The sequence below is a fragment of the Furipterus horrens genome, unplaced genomic scaffold (assembly GCF_987537825.1).
Source record: "Furipterus horrens unplaced genomic scaffold, mFurHor1.1.pri manual_scaffold_2, whole genome shotgun sequence".
Lineage (NCBI taxonomy): Eukaryota > Metazoa > Chordata > Mammalia > Chiroptera > Furipteridae > Furipterus > Furipterus horrens.
In genome coordinates, this window is record NW_028327172.1 from 202683797 (window position 1) to 202691040 (window position 7244).

Consider the following 7244-nt stretch of genomic DNA (forward strand, 5'->3'; position numbering starts at 1 on the left):
CCCCTAAAAGTTTTAGCTTTCTCATCTGTAACCAGAGGGTATGATGCCCACTTGAGGGGATATTATGAAAAACAAAGTACCTACCACTAAAACATCAATAAATATGAATGAATTAAATGTTAAAATTGAGAAAAATAAATAAAACTAATGCTCTGTACTATTGAAAAGAGAATGACTGGAAAATAAGTAAATAAACGTAGCAACGTACATGAAAATGCCCAGCACAATTCTTTGCACAGATAGAGGATTTTTAAAGTCGTTCTTTTTTTTAAAGAGAACAATTTGTAGAACTAAGAAGTTTAGATTTGATTCTGAAGGCATGCCCAAGCAAAACAATCTTAATTCCAATATTAAAAAATTCTTCCTTAGGTAGGAGCAGGTGTGTTGGAGTATAATACAATTCTAGAATGATCTGTGTTCTCTTTTTCCAATTCAATTTAGCAAAACTTTTCAGAACACATGCTCTGTACTAAAAATGGCAAGAATACAAAGAGGAGTAAGAAATGGTCCCTTATTCCAAGGAATTCTCAATCTCAAGTGGTTGATAAAGCTGGTACACAAAGAGCTGCAATAGTAGAGAGACCCCTTTCGCCTTCCACCTGTGTATCTGGAAATCACATTACTTCGAAGTCAGTGTTGCATAAGAAACAGAAGATGCAGATTCCCATCTCCATCCCACAACAGGGAACTTTGACTTGGAAACCCTTACTCTGCCCAGAGTGGGTGGGGATTGAGAACACATTCTATTTCTGGCCTTTTAGAATGGACCATGACTCAGCCTAACTGATGAATAGAAAAAGGGATCCAACCTCATCCAAGTAGTGAAAACTAGATACACAGAAACAAAAGTAAAATAAAGGCAGAGAGAAGTCTTCTGAAAATTCCTTCAGATTCAGAGCAGAGGCACTTCTGGGTCCCTGTGTAAGGCTCTGGGCTCATCCTGCCTTTCTCAGACCTGCCCTGCTTTCATCTGTCTACATGTAACATGTCGTATTTCACTGTGGGTGAGGGGGTAGGGGGTGCATCTGAAAACCACTGACCAGGGGCCTCACACGAACAGTGGCAGACAACATCAAAAACACCCTGCCAGCCTACCATAAAAATGGGGCACACTTTAAGGCATACTGGAACATGTTCTTACTTTATGCACATTAGTGTGGCTTGCATCAACTCTACAATCCACCATGGAAAATATTTTCAGCTATTGGTTTAGAAGGAGACACTTACTTAGCAGGTCCTGTCTGCAGAATAGATTGAACTGTGCACTCTCAGGAATTTACTTAAAATAAATAAAAAGGATTTTGTGTGTTGTATCATGACTGTTATAGGCCTTACTGTCTTTGGGAACAGATGAGCTCATAATGATACCAATTAGTTGTCATGAATAGTTAGCCCCAACCCCCCATGCTGGAACTGAACCTGGGTCTCCTTTCTGAAGTGTCCTCCTGTGACTTCTGGGAATCCTCAAGAAGTGAAACTTACATAGTTAAGAAAAAGTCTGCTTGTGATCTGCTCTGCCTGCTTCAGTGATGTCAGATGCCCCAAAACCAATGTCTGGGGTACTGCTTCTTGGTGCTTCCAACATTGCAAAACTCCAGAGGTGCTCAAATCCAAAGGCTCACAAAAGCCCTCTTGAAAAAAGCCCCTTCCTATTCTCCTTGCCACTTATCTTTACAAAAGTGGTCGTACCTTATTTCTGAGTCCAGGCTGAATGCCAGACTATACCCTCCTCCACTTCCGTATTTCTCATGCCTCCAGCCCCAGGCAACAGTGTGTGAACAGGGAGACCTGGGCTACCAGTTTCATGAGCAAGCTCTGGGACCATGCTGAACCCATGAAAAATATAAAACTGACTGAAGAAAATCCAAGGAACAATTACTTAAATCATAGAATACTTATTATTACCAACAAATCTGGAGCAGTGTCCAGGGTTATCTCAATAACTCCACAACATTTTTCTTTCTTTTCCCTTCTGCCTCAATCTCAAGATGGCTGCAGTTCCAGACATCACCTTCTCCTTCCACTGTCTACACAAGCAGGCATGAAGGGGGTCAAAAAAAAAGGGTTTTCAATCACTGCCTATATCTCTTTTTTGAGGAAAGACTATTTTCCCAGGAAGACTTACCCACACATGACCATTTATAGCTGAAAGAGAGGCAAGCAAGAAGTGATCCAGTCTTTCACCCTCCATACTGGTAGAAAGGCAAAGAAGAATAGTTTGTGAGTTCTCCAAAGGAAAAGAACCAATAGGAGATAGATATATAGATATTGATATCTATATATCAATATCTCAGTGGATTGAGCGTCGGCCTGCGAGCTAAGTGTCGCTGGCTCGATCTTCCAGTCAGGGCACATCAGAGAAGGAAAACTCTGATTCCAAAAAACCTCCGCTGCCTTGCGGCATACCTCTTCAGGGGAAAGGCTAAGGGAGTAAACCCCGACAGAAAATACGGAGCCGGAGTCCCTAAGGCGGTTTGACGTTGTAGTCAACACCGGCAACTCCTGCGACGCACCTGAAGCCAAGCTGTATTGACTCCGTCTTTCCTTTGGACCCTTCAGCTGTGAAGAGAGGGGGAGTCTGGTGCATGGGCAACAGCAGACCCTCCATATCACCCTGCCCAGGCTCTGTAGCTTCAGCTTCACTGGAGAGGACACTCCAGCGTCATCGCAAGATGTCGATTCAACACGGGAGGAGACACTGTCACTCCCGAGTTGGACTGCACAGCCATTCTCGGCGGTGCAGATAGACTCTTAAGAAGCTACACCATCGTCTCTCGAGACGGACGGCTGCCGACGACGACGACGACGATATAGATATAGACAGATGTACATAAATAGATACAGAGAGATTTATTTTAAGAAATTGACTTACATGATTGTGGGGACTGGAAAATCTGAAATCTCTAGGGCAGGTCAGCAGGCTTGAAATTCAGGTAAGAGTTGATGCTGAAGTCTTAGATCCAAAATCCACAGGGCAGCAGGCTGAAAACTCAGGCAGGGTTAGGTTACAGCCTTGAAGCAGAAGTCTTTCTTCTCCAGGAAACCTTAATTTTTGCTCTTACGGTCTTCAACTGATTTATTGAGGCCCACCCACATTATGGAGGGCAGTCTGCTGTACTTAAAAACAACCCATTGCCAATGCTAACCAACTCCACCACAGATGTTCACATCAGCATCTAGATTAGCATTTGATCCAACAACTGCACACTGTGGTCTAACCAGGCTAACATATAAAATTAACCATCACAAGAGGTATCTGTTTTCTCAACACAGTTCTTTAACAGCCTTGTCCTAGTCACACCTCCCTCTACAAAGTCCCGTTAAACTTTGACCCCGCTTTGTCTCGCTAACATTCTGACTTTCTCCATAACTTCAATTCTGATTTTCTGTTTACGGGGCTCTTTGGCCCCTCACACTGCTGTGTTGTTCTTACGTTACAGTTTGTCCCTGTTAAATTGGCCTCCACTCATGGAACTAAATGCTTAAGCTGGGTCCAGAGCCCCTTCTGGGGTGCCACTTGTCAGGCATCTGGGTCCACTAGTTCATTGTACTGGGTCCCAAACAAGGTGTGACATTCTCTCCAGATTCCCAAAACAAAACAAAACAATGTTTAATTGATGGAACTAAACATGAAACTTACATGTCAAATTGCACTTTTGTTAAGGAAAGGGAAGATGGCAGAGTCAAACAACAGCCTCTGGGGGAAGGGAGGGGAATGGTGGCTGTGATTCACCTGTAGTAAGTTAGTCAGACTCTGTGTGTGTGTGTGTGCGCGTGCGCGTGCATGTGTGTGTGCGTGTGCGTGTGCATGTGTGCGTGTGCGTGTGTGTGCGTGTGCGTGTGTGTTACTTGATATCAAACATACTGGAAACACTTTACAAGGGTATCATTGACATAATCCAACAGATAAACAAATGTTTCCATCTCAACTGACTTGTTTGCTGTAACAACTTCACTTGACAGAACAATAAAGAAAGAGGACAGGACCCGTGGATGACTGAACAGCACATTTTAAGGTTTTCAAGATACAAGAAAAGGTGTAGCATTTTAAAAAAAATTTCAAGAATTACCTTTTATGTTCCTGCAACACGGAAGGTCAGAATTCAAACAAACCTGGGAAGTCAAAAATTCCTTTTCTTTTGACAAGAGTGAAATTTGCTCTTTCTGAGAGTAAAATTAAGAGAATTATTTCAAGCCATATAAGAAAATACCTGTTTTCAGATGATTTGACCCACACATTCCCATGATTCCAGAATGCTCGTCTTTGCTGTGCGTGGATTGTTGTTATTGTCTATGTTCTTTTCTTTCCTTTCTTTCCTCTTTCTCTCTTTCTTTCATTCTTTCTTTCTTTTAGTTTAGAGATGCAGAGATTCAACATGGAAGGAAAAAATATCTCATTTAACCCTTGTAACACCTTATAAAATAGAGGTTGTTTTTTCTAAATTTTATGGACCACCAAACATTATATAACTTGTCAAAAGTCAAAATAAAATTTATAGTAACAGAACTGGGATTTGAACCTGGCTTGTTTAACACCATATTTTTTCCTCTCAGACGAATGAGGGTAATTTTTTGCCTCAAAAGTATTCAGGTCCCACTTTCACCTTACAAAATCAAGTAGAGATAAAAATGATAACTCCAGAGTTTTCAGAAATCCTTTCTTCTCATAATGATGAGTTTAACTTTGAGAAATTCTATTGACTAAACAGGTTACAAAGTATAAAACAGGAGAATTTCTGCACATCTCTATAAGAAGTTCCTCTGGACATCTAATATCTTCCTCTACATTATTAATTTCTAGGCATTAGAAGAATAGTAAGACTTTATTAAATCTTAGAGATGCAATCTTGAAAATGTAAGAAACATGATTAGCAAGAAAAAAGGAGTGTGGGACTCTACAGCCAAGTAATTGTATTTTGGTCCATTCTTCTTGAAAATGTATAATGTTTTCTCTAATAAATGGATGGACCTATGGGTCATTTTGCTATTCTTCACTTCAAAGATAATAACAAAATTCAGGGAATTATTAGTTTTGTATCTGAAAGCAATTATTCCTCTGAGCTAGTCTTTGATTTAAACAGGTTTTATTAGACTTTGAAGTATGTTGGCATTTACCCAAGAGTCTATTGTTTCAGTCAAAAGATTGTTGTTAGCACAATATTTTTCTTTAGCAACTAAATCACCTGATCACAGATACTGGGATATTGTTAATTTTAAAAAGACTTATTTGGAGGAATCTGATTTAAATTTAAATGAAAGCCATCTTTAGACTCTGCAAAGAGAGAAGATCATCTAAGCAGAAGAGTATAGTGTTCATGAGCTTCGGGCTCACGGTGTAGGCCCATTGGTGCTTGGAGTTAGCTACCTGTGTGATCTTACCTTATTTGCCTAATTTATTCCACTTTTTAATCTTTTTTGCTTTCTTTAGAATTTTTACCTGCAAATCATTTGAATTAAAACATTTCATAATAACCGATTAATCATTTGATTTTACTTTTTATCTTTTTAATTATCTGGCTCTGTGTGTTTTATTCGGCCTTGTGTTTTATTGGGTTGGCCAAAAAGTTCATGTGGTTTTTTTCCGAAAAATAAAGGACAGATTTTTCAATTTCATCCATAACCTATTGATTTGGACAGTTTGAGTATGTCAGCTATCACCCATGTGGAATAATGTTGATTGTTCTCAATTAATGTCTCATTTGATCACTATTAACCTCAACCTTGCCTACCCAGCAGTGGAACATTATTCAGCAAGAAATCCCCAGCATGGAACTTTGCAAACCACTTTGAAACATTCGATCAGTCACAGCACCTTCCCTATACACTGTGCAAATCATTTTTTGCTTTTCAGTTGCAATTTTACTTTTCGTGAAATAATAAAGCATAATATGCCAAAAATGTCGCTTATTTTCTTCCATCTTCAATATTAAAATGGCTACACAAAAATTCACCAATTATGATGTTTTTCTTTAAATACATGTTGTATAACAGCTACCACAATACAACCTAACAGAATTGTTTCAAACAAAGTTAAAGACAACTACGCATTATTAGGGCCATGGTATAGAAAAAAATAAGCTAATTTTTTGGCCGACCCAATAGTTACTCCTAACTTTTTGAATTTCTCTGCTTGTCTTCTAGGACTTCCATTTTGCATGGCAACTTGGAACTTAGTTTTTATTCCAAAGGAAACAAGGAGACCTAATTAAGGATATATGTCTTAGGCTTTCAGATATTCATTTAACAAATACTTACTCAGTGTCTTCCATGTGCCAGGCTCCATCCTAGACACTGAACTGGATCATCAGGGAACCTGATCAACCATGGAGGAAATGCATGTAAAAATGAAACCAAATTCCTTTTTTAAAAAGGATACTTTAAAATAAAAGAAACATTGTGATGGGTGGAAGTGTCTGATATGTAGATTGGGAGGTCAGGAAAGGCACCTCTAACACTTGACAAGGCTGACCCAGTTAACTTAGTTGCTGACATCAAATTATGCACATTAGGGACTTCTGGCCAATATAGAGGTGTACATAGACACACTTTGCCACCCTCTACAAAAATAAGGAGAAATACAACTATCTCAAAACTAAATGCAACCAGAACTACCAGAAAATTGAACTGCATGGAAGTCCAACAAACTCAGATATAAAAAAGCAATACTCATCCAGACAGGTAAGAAGGACTGAGAAGGGGTGGAGAGGACACAGTGTGGCAGCAGTGGTGGCGTCAGTGGCTGAAGTGGCGGTGGTGGCATCGAGGCAGTGGCTGTAGTTGGCCTGCAGAAAGTGAAATCACACATTATAAAAGTCAGGAGGGATACCTGTGGAGTAATTCCAGCCCTGACCAGACAGCACAGCTCATGGCTCCTGCCTGGGGAAAATAAAGCCTCTTGCTTCTGACTGTGCAAACCAGTGGGGGTTGGGGCAGAGAAAGAAATTACCAGTCTCTCAACAGAGTGCATTTGTTTAGACATCTTCAGAGTCCTAGAACATCCTCAAACCCATCCACTCTGGGAACTACGGCCAGGGCAACAGCTAGAGAGGCACCAGTCCCATACAGGAAGTGGGAGAAGTGCCTGGAAAATGGGGGAGTGCTGAGCAAGAGGCATTGTTCTCTCTCGGACCTCTCACCCACATACAGTGTCACAACATAGTGAAACAGGTCGCCCCATACTGACGAATATCTAAGGCTCCACCCCTTACAACTTAACAGGTGCAACAGCTCTACCTGAGACACAA